Source organism: Neltuma alba, unplaced genomic scaffold (genome assembly GCF_004799145.2).
Source record: "Neltuma alba isolate B1F8T4 unplaced genomic scaffold, ASM479914v2 tig00012364_pilon, whole genome shotgun sequence".
Lineage (NCBI taxonomy): Eukaryota > Viridiplantae > Streptophyta > Magnoliopsida > Fabales > Fabaceae > Neltuma > Neltuma alba.
The window spans coordinates 67,043-81,090 of NW_021636867.1; the positions used below are offsets into that span (position 1 = coordinate 67,043).

General features: G+C 32.2%; 1 pseudogene; it reads left to right on the top strand.

Moving 5' to 3' along the window:
* Positions 1–1,158: 1,158 nt before the first annotated feature.
* On the top strand, positions 1,159–8,398 carry LOC114726311 (CBL-interacting serine/threonine-protein kinase 12-like; annotated as a pseudogene).
* Positions 8,399–14,048: the final 5,650 nt, after the last annotated feature.

Consider the following 14,048-nt stretch of genomic DNA (forward strand, 5'->3'; position numbering starts at 1 on the left):
AGGTCAAAGTGACTAAAGACTACGCATAGCGATAGTAGATACCCAGTGGCGTCCCTCCTGCTCTGCACGTGATCTTGGCTTCTACCATTTGCTCTTATTATCATGTTCATGTAATTTTACTATATTTGATATAATTATGTTTAAATTTAGTGGGGTAAGTTAAGCGGGTGGCATCACCTCATCCACAAACATACAAACCAAAGTTCCAAGAGAATGACACGTCAGCTTTAGTCTAGCAATAATATTCAACTTACAAAAAGACTGAGTTTCTGACATAAAATTATAGTAAGATCCTACCAACTCTCACTTGCGGGCATTATGAAATTGAAAACTACTCTACTTAATATACATATGAGAAAATGCCAGAGGTAGTTATTTGTTCCATTTAACTGGGACTGAAATGAGAGGCTCCAATAAATAATAGTACCATGGGACTTGGCTCCCCTTTTGTATGTTTTAACTTTTATGAGCCCTCTTTTCTAGCCGAAAAGAAAGAAAGAAGCTAAGCAAGGCCCCAAGACATAACATTAGGGGTGTGCATAGGCAGGATTGGGTAGGACAAGATTCGTGCCTGATGCCCAGTCTGAAGAATGAACGGGTTGCAAAATGCAGCTCGCTACCCCGGTTCTGCTCGGTAGAAACCTTACCTATTTTGGACTGGGCTAATGTGGGTTGAGCAGGGTGGGCTTTCCTTATCCAAATTTTCAACTTGAGTCATGAAATTTAAAATACTACCATATATTTTAACAAATATCTATGCTTCAAGAATTAAACAACATCCATAATTATTAAAAAAAAGATAATAAAAAATTATAATTAAAACCTTAAAGATCAAATGATTTGCATCAATCTTCACAAAATTGAGAAAATAATGAAGCATATAAAAAATATACAAACTATATTAACATACTACTCCGTCCCTTATTATAAGATCATTTTAACTAAATTGCGCAGTTTAAGAAAATAGTTAAAATTAGTTAAAAGTAATTAATATGAAGCAAATACAATTTTTTTCAAATATACCCCTATATATAAATGGGTAGATGTGAGAGAGTAATAATAAGATAAATGAAGAAAGAGAATGTATTAAATGCATCAAACTAGCGTTAAAATAGGTAAAAATATATTAAATATTCAGACAAATTCAAAAAAGATCTGATAAAAAGGGACAAACCTGTTCAAAAAAAATTAGATCTTATAATAAGGGACGGAGGGAGTATTCAATTATATTATTAACTTATGGTTTAGTATAATTTATAAATATTTATATATTACATTTAAATTAGTATAATTAGTATCACTTTATGACATATGTAGTAATATTAACTTGAAAAAGTTAAAAGACAATTATAATACACAGTAAGGTAATTCAGAAAATTTAAAATATGTGGTATATTTTAAAAAATTAGAAATTTAAAAATGCAAAGTCTAATAATATAAGGGAGTAATATTTGTTTTGGGTATTGGAATAGAATAAAACAAAATATACTAATATTACACTATATATATTATAATTCTGAAAAAATATATATTATCATATAAATTATTATATATATATATATTAGGCAGGGCCAAATGGGCAGGGCTGCATGCTGTGCCCGCCGCCCGACCCTGCCTGTGATTAGCCCTCTCCGAAAATACCTATTTTTTTAGGGCTCATTTTTTTTGGGCTTGGCTGGGTATTTTTTTGACGGGCACACCAGGCTATTGGGCCTCTAAACACCCCTACAGAACATGGATGGAAATTGGAGAGATTTCCTTAGTGGGCCGGGGCAGCCCGTTGATCTTGTTTTGCCTTAAAGTTCAATGACCATACGTGTTATTTTTAATTCAAATTCAAACTAGAGTCAGTCCAACATTAAAATTGCAACTAGAAAGGTTAAAATTCGAAGATATGTCTGATTACCTCTTGCATGCATTGCTACAATCTTTTTCTTTTGGCATGATGAAATTCAACTTTTGATATAGATGAAACTGCAATCTTCTAATTCTTTTCATTTTTGCATCTGTGTTAGATAACTCAAATTGTCTGGACATTTTCTGTATCCTTGAACTACGTTAGTGTCATCCTACACAAGAAGAATTTGTTTAATAGTCTTTGTGTTTATTCTGATTTTAGTGACACTTTGAAAGCGAATGTTAATACACTGCTTCGATCCTTTTCTAGTAACTCCCTCCATAAAATTGATGTTTTATTAATTTTCTATTTCCCAAAATCTATTACACCAACTTCACCTATATAACTTATTCATATTATCTAATTAATTTTTGTATCAAAAAATCAGAGTCGAACAGAAAAACAAAAACCATTCAAGCCAAACGGATCAGCAAGTCACGGTCCATCCTAATTTTTCTTATCAATACCTTTTAAGAATCTTATATGAATTTTTTAACATATAAATTCAAGTATCCATTTAACAAATAATAATACTCAATATATCAGCCTATTTTCTCTGATAATTCTTGTATTTGTAAATTTTAAGTTTTTAACTCTTTAGAACTCCTTTTTATTGGGCCAGAACTGTTTACAACTATGCGGTGATGGTAATAACTCAAATGACACCCTTGAAGGAAAACGTACTGCTGTGGCCTTATTTGCAGGACAAAGAGAGAAGAAAATTTTGTTTGTCCTAATTATAGGGGAGAGAGAGAAAACTTTCATATAAAAGTATAACTTTACGCTTTATTTATTATTATATTAACTTTGTTCTAATTAGGTATCTTGTATATTAAACATAGATAAATTTGAAAAGTTGTTCAATTTTAAATGAAATTTAAGATTTTTATTTGTTTATATGAAAGATGTTAGAAGTGACTTATAAATAAAATATATATGAAAGACTTCAAATGGGCCGAATAATTTCTTAACTAGATTGGATTGTCTGCTCCTGGTATGGGCCTAACATGCTATACACAATAAATGCCGATTTGTAAAACAACGTTCCAGGGCTCAAAATCATGATTTTGAACCAACAAGATTTGAATGTACTGAAATGGGCCAATTCAGTATAACAAAGTAATGTACGAATTCCCAAGATATACTCACATTTCGTATCAAATAATATTTTAAATAAGATTACTTCTGATAGAAGAATAATTATGCTTAGAAAAAAAATCTTGATTTTGAAGCCTAATCTATGTTTGTTGAGAGTGGCTACCAAGTAACACAATTTTCAAATTCATAGTAATGAATTTTAAAACCAACTAGTACAATTTTTTTTAAAACCACGTGTAAGCCCAGAACATTATTTAGGAATAGAAGCAACTTATACCTGCTTTAGGCTAACTTCAGTTTTGGCCTGACTCAAGTTTGGCCAATTTTGATTTACTTAAAGCCAAGTCTGCAAAGTTAATTAATTCTACCAATACACACAAAACTAAACAAGCTTTAAATACATAAATAATTAAAGCCACGCCACATTTATCTTTTTTTTGGCCAAACCACGCCACATTTATCAACATTCTGCTAATTTAGGTTTTTTTCTCCCCCAATTACATCGAAAAAGAAATCAACACTCTCCTGCATTCAAGGGGCGTTAAAAAATAATTAAAAAAGGTAAAGGACTTGTTATCAAATAGTTTCAGATCTGCGTTTACCTCTTTAGAAGATCATCCCCCCAGCCGATATATTTGGAGCTTCGTTTATTTATCTTTTGTTTGATCAGCATTGTTTACTTATTTATTGTTTTTAAAGCAGCTTCGTTTTATGTTCTTGCGTGTCGCTTAGGCATCATCATATAGCATGAACTTGACTTAAGTTTCAAATCAATATTATATTAACACTTTACGTACAATGTGTAGGTCAACTTATTTGCTTTTTCAACAATAATATAATTGTTTCATAATTAATTTTATCAAAGTCAACAAATGTAGAGTGGCTATGTCACATGATTCATATATCACATTTACAAAATGTGAAAGGCACTTCTTCACCATGTTAGAGATATAGGTTTTATATCTGACTTTAGAGAGTATCATGGTCTTTTAAGTAATATGCTGGTCAATATCTCAATAAAATAGCTGTTGATTTTAAGTAATTTGCACAACTATGGGTTTGATTTATTTATTTATTCTTTTACATCCATCATCTGTGTTTTTTAATCTTTATTTGGTATTATAAATATATAGATGGGAGGATAAGACTAAAACTAAGTCCTTAAGATTATTTGGGGGGAATAATGTTAAGAAAATCTTGACTAGCTAAATACATGTCGGGTTATGGTGTAAAGCTTCTCAAACTAGGCACTGATTTTAGGAAACTCAAGTCGATCGGAAGAGGAAATTGCAATAAAATATCAAAGAAGAAACATAATTATTAAAAAAGATCAATCACAATTGAGCAACTTGTAGTGACAAGTTTTGAGGTATAAAATAACTAATTCTCATTTGTTATTGAGACTTTTTGATAGTTATTTTTTTTTTTTAGAAAAAAGATTCATAGTAATTCTCCAAGTTGAAATGATGCTTTTATTACAAAAGTTTGGCCGGGTTTCATGGCTAAACCCAAGAAGTCAAGGTTGTAAGGGACAAGTACAAATGGAACAAACCTACGATTCCCTTGTTAAACCTCGTCCATCTGATTTTTTTTTTCCCCTCTTTTTACTTGGCCTAGCATCTTCTTGGGACAAAGTCATGTGGAAAATGTACGATTAAGGATTGGGAAAAGCAATCAAATTTCTTTATGGTTTGATAGATGGCCATCACTTTTTCTTCAATCTCTTGTTTGACATAGTTCTAATGCTTACGCAATATTCTTAATGCCAGGGTCACTCATTTTAAAACTATAGTAGGGGTTTGGGACTCAAAACATGATCATCCTTCATCTTTCTATGAATATCATCAGCCAAATATTTCTCGTTCAACTACCTGATCCGAATGGGGATGATGATGATGATGTTCTTTGTTGGAGACCTTCCGTTGATGGCAACTTCTTAACCAAATGTCTGCCTATAAAGCCACTGAAAAAAAAAAAAAATCGCTTCCAACCCCGACATTTGGACAAAAATGTGGAAATGGCCCACCTATGATGAGATAATCAAAACCTTCCTCCGGAAAGTTAGATAATTGCAGCTGAACTATTGGAAATGCATGAAGGCCTCAATCTCTTCTATCTGGAATGAAAGGCTTCTCCGAGAGTCAATGTCTACTACAATTCCTTGAAAGCTATCATCCTCATTCAGATAGAACAAGCACTTTCGAAATCACCCCCCCTTTTTTTTTTTCATTTTTTGGATATGATCGATTATGAATCCTTGCATGTCATACAAGATTAGATTGTCTCTTTCGATCGCGCCTTTGGAGAAGAGAATACCTACTAACTAAATCACAAAGCAAACCATTATAGCTTAAATGTTACGATTCTAAATAACCCATATCCTTGAGATATAGGGATCTATTAATCTCTGATTTGACTTAATCCATACTTTATGCGCACCGTCCTAACCGTGGCTTTAATTTTGTTATTCAAAAGCAAAAATTCTCAGGCTAGCTAGAGCGTGGCTTTCCTTGAATGAAGCATGGGGCAAGCTAATACTTATTGAATATTATATATCGATAGATACACATACATAATCCTCAATACTTCAATACCTCTTTGGAAAAATTATAGTTTCTACTTGTAAAAGAACATAAAATGGATTTTGGTGGCCCCATCCTTCCCTTCCCTCCCAAACCCTCAACCAAACATGTGGTAAGAGATGGGAATGTGTGCAAACTGATTTTTTCCCCCTAAACACATGTATCTTTATATTCGAGGCAATCATGTGAACATCTCTCAACCAAAATTCGAATTTTAGTTTATCACATTAGGAGAGACTAACTCTTTTCGTCAGAAGTTGAACTAATCTTATTAAACATATCCAATCATGAATACTACTTTGGACTCGAGGGTTGAAAACATAACGCTTGCTGAATTAAGAAACTTGTTGCATTGTCATTTAAAGAAAAAAATTAATAAAATTAAGAGGGCCTTTCTTTCCAATGATGCTTTTTGGGTAGAGGAGAGAAAGTCAAGGAAGGAGTTGACTATTAGGCTGTAAATAGGAGTGCTTCCCGCTGGGGCGACGACCGTACGGTAGCAATGCTATCACTGGCTTCATTGTGAGTACCTTATAATATTCCAGTTACGTGCCAACCCTATAAACGTGGAACTAATTAACTCCTTACTCAAAGCTTACTATGCTTTTAATATTCTATTTTATACCTCCTCATTCTTTGATCTCCAATCTTTAATTTGATCTCTCCTTTTCCCTCTCTTTTCTTTTTAATGTATACTCTATACTCAATCTTCATTTCAATATAGTAATTTACTGATAAGTTATTCTGAGATTGGCATTGTAAGAAGTAAAATAATTGATTCTCTTAAAGGATCAAAAGTATAGCAAAGGAACTTGGTTTTGATTCAAGATAACATCATAGGTTGATAATGTCATCATTCATATTAAAATATACCATTCCCGTTGAAAGAAAAGTAAATTGCATTTGTAGGTTATAATTTTCAAAAAGTCCAGTTTAATTCATGACGGGTATGTTAAGCTTCAAATTCAATGGCCCGTTTGAATTATTTTGCTTTCAATATTGAATTTAAGAGATTTTTGTCAGTACAAATAAACAGAAGCAATCTGCAGGATTTGATTTGGAGTGCCTAAACATATATCACTTATTTCTTCTGTTTCAACATTGTTTGAAAAATTACTTAAATATTTTAAATAAGAATAAAATAAAAATTATCACACACAAATTTATTTAGCCTAACCAAACCCGCCGATACACACGCAGGGAGAAACAAACCTCAACAAATCAAAACCACATCTTAGCCTCCAAACAATTCACATCATCGTCTCCACCTTCACTGGCGGAGAAGCACGCCGACGCCTAAACCTAAACCAAAAAAACAGAACAACAATTCTGCAACTTCTACCTTCTTCACCACCGCATCCATGGCGGACGTCGACGTTTCGAGCAACGGTCTCAATCGGATGAAGAAGAAGAATAACGCCAATCTTTTACTCAGCCGCTATGAAGTAGGAAAACTCCTTGGCCATGGCACCTTCGCACAAAGGTTTACTACGCTCGAAACATCAAAACCGACGAAGAAGTTGCAATTAAGATCATCGACAAAGAGAAAATCCTCAAGGGTGGCTTAGTCGCTCACATCAAGCGCGAGATCTGAATCCTCCGCCGCATCCGCCACCCCAACATCGTCTAGCTCTTCGAAGTCATGGCCACAAAGACGAAGATCTACTTCGTCATGGAATACGTCCACGGCGGCGAGTTATTCAATAAAGTCGCAAAAGGCCGATTGAAGGAAGGAGTCGCGAGAAAGTACTTCCAGCAATTGATCTCCGCCGTAGAATTCTGCCACGCCAGAGCTGTGTACCACCGTGATCTCAAACCGGAAAACTTGTTACTTCACGAAAACGGCGATCTCAAGGTTTCCGATTTCGGCCTCAGCGCTGTCTCCGATCAAATCAGACAAGACAGATTGTTTCATACTTTTTGTGGAACGCCTGTGTATGTTGCTCCTCAGGTTCTGGCAAGAAAAGGATACGACGGAGCCAAAGTTGATATCTGGTCTTGTGGCGTTATTCTCTTCGTTTTAATGGCAGGTTATTCACCATTCCATGATCAGAACGTTATGGCTATGTACAAGAAGATTTACAGAGGAGTTTTCCGGTGTCCCAAGTGGTTCTCGCTGGAGCTAAACTTATTGTGTACTCGTCTTCTCGTTACAAACCCAGAAACCAGAATCTCAATCCCAGATATCATGGAAAACAAGTGATTCAAGAAAGGGTTCAAACAGATCAAGTTTTATTTCGACGACGATAAGCTCTGTACCAGCGTTGAAGATATTGACAAACTGGATTTAAACAAAGATGACATAGAATCAATCGCAGATTATTCAGTATCACAATCCGATTCAGAGCTAGAGGTCAGAAGAAGAAGTAACGCTTCATTGCCAAGACCAGCAAGCTTGAATGCATTTGATATAATATCATTCTCTGCATGCTTCGATCTTTCCGGGTTGTTCGAGGAGAAAGGGGACGAGGCGACGTTTGTGTCCAGCGCTCCAGTGTCAGAGATCATATCGAAGTTGGAGGAAATTGCTCAGTTGGTGAGCTTTACAGTGAGGAAGAAGGATTGCACGGTGAGCTTGGAGGGATCAAGGGAAGGTGTGAAGGGGCCACTGATGATTGCTGCTGAGATATTTGAGCTGACTCCGTCGTTGGTGGTGGTGGAAGTGAAGAAGAAAGCAGGGGATAAAACAGAGTATGAACAGTTTTGTAACTCTGAATTGAAACCTGGCTTACAGAAGTTAATGATGAAGTATGAATCAGCAACTTCTTCTTCCAAGAGAAATTCTTCCGATGAGACTCCTCAATCCGATTCTGATTCTTAGAATTTTCCACACTATTTAACTCTCGGATATTGAATCCTCATTTTTTCTCCTCTGCTTTAGATTGTTTATATATGGTAATCTTTGTCATCTTTTGTTTTCTGGACTTAAGGTTTTGTCCTTAACTGGAGTAGATTCCAAGGCTCTTTTTTAATGTACAAACTATAAGTGCCATGCTGCAACAAGCCTAATTTGAATAATAAATGATCAGATATATCAATAATTATCCATACATAGCTAGCCAAGCCGTAGTGAAAACTCATTCTTCAAACTGTGTTTGGAAAAAATATGTATGTAGTTGAGTACAATTCTGATTTTTAACATAGAACCTAATTGTTAAATTAATTTTAGTTTTAAATATAAGACGTATTTTTTATATTTATTATTTTTTTTCTAAATTACTTCTATAGATCCTCCTTCAACCATAATCAAGTAAGTGAGGGAGGGAGGATATTAAGAAAAATAATTCTGGTGTTTTAGGAAAAACATATTATATTTTTTTATAATTAACAAACTCACCTAATTTTCTTAATCTAATCAAATTAGTTAAATAAGTCTTATATTAAGGATCAGAGGAATATATATCTCTGTCAAACTTGTATAACTTCATATTTACTTCTCTTATTGGTTTGAAGTATAAGAAAATCTAAATGTGGTTCCTTGCAAGGATTGTAATGGTGTTTTGGTTGGATTACTCCATTGATCTTAATTCTTTACATTACAAGTCTATATTCGTAAGATATATAGTTCATTAAGTATATATCTGTATATATCTTGCCATATAGCTCAACCTTCACTATAAAAACATGAGACTTCCTATTCGAACCAAAGATATATTCATATTCTTTTTTTTTAAATAACTCACATAACTATCATATCTGTTATAAAGGATTCAGACTCAACTTTATGCAATAAAAACTTCAAGAAAAAGATTAACAGAAATTGGGTACAGGGAAAAAAGTTAGTTTATCACAACGTAACAAACCAAGATTCAAATCCTCGTTAGGAGAGATGTCTATATTTAATACTCATACCTCGAATATGATTGTTTTCAATAAAAAGATACCTATACTTTAAAAAAAAAAAACTTTAAGAAAGATGCTTGGTGTTAATTGAGTTATAAGGGCCAAGCTCCACATATCCGTATCCAATCCAATTATCAAAGGACTGTTTTGTACTTTAACTTCCACCGATATTATTATTTAATTAGGGTAAAGTCTTTCTTCAAGACAATTATTGAAATTACATAATTTTTATTTATTTGTCAAATTGAGAAGAAAGTATACCTCAGTCTTGAGTCTTGTGTGGAGATCCTAAGGCTAGAAACCGCTCTCTTTCAATACGAGAGAGTTTCGAAAAACCTTATTTTGGTCTAAATGATAAGACATAAAGAGCTCAAACCTTTAGCATCAATTTATATTATTGTGTGTATATATATACACGTATATGTAAAATTGAATTATTATTTATCATTATAGAACTAGCTCCATGCTAGCCTTAGGCGTGATTTGGCACGTAAAATAAAAGCAAAAAAGGACAAAAATTTAGGGACTAATTTGTCTGCTAAAGAAAGAAAGCTACCTCTATTATTGCAACCTTAAAAGGAAAGAAAAAGAATGAGAAAAGAAAATGGATATAGAAAAGAAAAGTGTGTAGAAAATATTTTCACTCCTTATATTAAGATGAACAAAAAAAAAGAGAAATCAAAGGAAAAAAAACTAATTTGTGCTTATTTTCATTGTAATTATTTAAATTGAATTGAAAATTTAATTATAAATACACTATCAACATAGAGCAATGTCATTTGAGCCAAGGCTCATTTGCGTTCGAATTGAAAACTCAATTATAAGTACACTATCACCATAACTATGATACTAGCTCCGCTCCTAAACAAGAAAATAAATTAAGTTAGTTATTTATAATAAATATATATTGTCTTTTCTAAAATATTTTTACTAATCAAGTTTATTTGTTAGAACTATTATTGTTAGAAGGATTATTTAGAAAATAAATAAATAAATATGAGAGATAAAGTAAATTAGGGTTTTATATTTAGGACTAAAATAAAAATCAAATGAGATATTATATTAAAAATTTGAGATGGAACTTTTTAGAATCAATTCCCCCACCTCCTCAATAAGGGGGTACAGTGATGTCATTAAAGTCAAGGTTGATTTGTATTGAAATTGATTGTCTCGTAAACAACTCCCATAATATATGTAATTAATAAAAAAATTTAAGAAGTATAAATTTAGAAGACGAATTAAATTAAAATATTATATTTAAGACTAAAACAAATACTTTTATTATATCTTATATTAAGAATAAAAGAAATAATATACAATACATGATAACAACTTCATAACCGGGTAATGCAAACTCAGCTTAAAAAAGGTTAAATTAAAATTCCTAAAGAAATCAAATTTCAACGTTATAAGATGCAGAGACATATTTGGGAGAATTATAATAAGATCCTAAATCAAAAAAAAAAAAAAGTTATCAAAAAGTCTTAATAACATGTTAGAAGTTGTCATTTCCTATGCTATAACTTATCATTACATGTTGCTTAGTTGTGATCATTAGGACTTTTTAATTGGCATGTTTCTTCTTTTAAGACTTTGTTGCCATTCTCCCTGTTGAAATATGTGATTTTAAAAGTGACTGATGAAATCTCCATGTTGCCAGCAATAATCACTATCCAGATCCACCGGCCAAATGTCCAAAAATTAATGAGAAATAAACCAACAAGGACAGGATAGGCGATATATGTGATTATGCCATTCTTTTGCTCTCGGATAGACAATTTTTATTTATTTATTAAATGACCTATTTATATGGCCTTATTGATATTTTCAGTTCCTTTTGACCTTATTTCAATTTTGAAATCAATAGTTTTATTCCTTGAAATTTGATTTTTTTTTTTTGGGTCTCCCAAACAGGTATGATCCTATATGCACATAACTCACTACTTGCAACTAATTGATCAAGGGTAATTATTATTTCACCCTCATATTTTCGCATATATCTGGTTCATTAGCTCTATTGCTTCTTTTGGAGGAGTGCAAGTAAATAATTAGCATTATGATGTACTTAATATGGGAAGTTCTCACACGTGGTTTAATATAACTGACGAGCATTATTTGTGGTGACATAATTTTTTGCACGCACAAAGTTCGATTCTTAACCTCAAATAAGATTCCAATTATTTTCACTCAACCCTACTAATGTTGGTAAATTACTATTCTACGTATCAACAACAAAAAGAAGTACAAATAATAATAATAATAATATTATTATTATTATTATTTGTACTTCTTAATATAATATCTACTTAATTAATTAATTTGGGCAGATAAAAGAAAACTAGTTCAATTAATTATTTGTCAAAAATATATTTTGGTTTATCCAAAATACCATATTAAATCATTTGTATTGAAACTTTTCTTGATGCAAAGTTCCCATTTATTGATGCAAACTCCCTTAACACATGCAATTAGTAAAAACAGTTTGGAGAAAATAATAAATATGATGAATAAAATGAAATGCCATCCTATACTTAAGATCAAACTTAACCCATAACTAGTTCTTATATTAGAAATAGGAGCTGGTAGTAGCAAAAGCACTGTCTTTGGAGGCATAAAATTTGAACTTACAGTTAGAGTTCTGTACAATATTACTATACACAACCTGGGCGCAAGAAAAAAAGAACAAGGTATACAATAGAGACAACCTTGTTTCAAAAAATGTATATTTAATTATAATGAAATGGAGATAAAGGAGGCGTTAACAAAACGGTAGAAATGCTATCATCAGCAAATGCATGATATATCCATGCTAACAAATATTGTTTCAAAAAATGTATATTTAATTATAAGGAAATAGAGAATTGATTATGTTGTGCTTATGCCAATGTCGTCTGTCTTCAAAATTACATATTTTCAGGCTAACCAATACTATGATTTGGTATTGCAGGATGGTTTTAGCTGTTAATATATATATATATATATATATATATATTTATATATGTAGAAGGATGAGTCCATCATCCATGTTATCATTTTCAGGTTGGTTAGTTTTTTGATATTTTTCTGCTTATTGTCTATGTTTTTCTCTAGTAGTTATTATGAAATCAACAAAAGCCCCATATATGAAGGGAGGAAGCATTAAAAAACTTGCATCTTTTTTTTTAAAATTATTTGTATCTTTTTGCTATATTTGTCCGTGCTTTCCTATCGTTGAAATAGTAGTTACTGTAATATCAACAAATGCTACATATATTAAGGGATGAAACAGATAACTCTTTTATATATGTCAATTTTTCTCTTTTTTGTTTTTGACACATTGGCTACAATATGATTATGCTACTATATATGATAACATGGATACGCTCAAAATATGAACATGCCTTTTTACTTTCCTTGCTTGATCAATGCAGGTATATGTTGTTGGCGATGATGTTGACACTTGATGAAGTATGTGGACAGACGTTTGTGCAATGATGCTTTTGTTGAATTCTCAAGTGATATGTTTTAGTAGTTATATATGTTCTATTATATTTGATAATAAATGAGACTCCGTTTTTATCATAAACAATATTCCCAGTTTCCTACCAATAAATTGGCTGATCAATGGCTTGGCCATGGTCGAAACTCTATCCTTAAAGCGTGGCTTGCTTTATTATGTACTATGACTCCAATGTATTAAAAACTCAGAAAATTGGTGTGTTGTGATTGTGAAGTTTTTATTCAACAACTGTGTGGTTTCTATTAAATAATTGTCTAAGGTGCGTCCAGTATACTTGTGTCTAATTAGTTCAGGTTTATATTAAATTTCCTATTTGACAAAATTAAGTTGTTAATCATAGATGAAGTATTGATGCCTCATCAATATGTTAAAGGTTGACATGTTTTGCTGACTACACGTACAGAAAAAATTATATTCAAGGACCAGATTAACAAGACTTTTATCCCTCAATAACCGTCTCGAACATGTAAAATCATTATGAAGGTACATGGCCTTGTCTGCAAAATTATGTATGAAGACCAAATCCTTGTGTTCAAAAATGGAAGTGGTAGATATACATATAAAAATTCTTGAAGAAGTACGAGTGTTAAATAATGAAAGCCAGAATTATAATTTTTGTTGTTGTTAGTGTTGAATAGTAAATATAATCGGTATACTTGCCAATTTTCCTCAGAGTTATTTCCACAATAGCGTTAGAATCTGGTGAAGAGTGAAGCATGACCCGTTGCCCTCTCCTCCGATCACTTCCTGTGAAAGCTTTAGAAGAGAGAGCAAGGAAAAACATACACACACATATATACATATACATATACATATATATATATATACATGCATGTATATATAACAACTTTTCACTTACATAGGAGCAAGATTCACAGGATGAATTCTTAGGAGTCAAAATGCTCCGCTTTCAAATAAGAAAATGGGTGATTACAGAGTAAATGAGATATTTCTGACTTTAGTCTTTCTGAAAATTGCCTTCTTAATTCGTTACTTCACAAATAAGACAATTCTCAATTTTGTGAATGACAACATTGTCTTCTTCATTAGGTTTTTAAGATATAGATATTTCTCACCCTCCCAAATATAAATATAATTAGTGGTCCATCCCATAATGTGTCCATCTGAA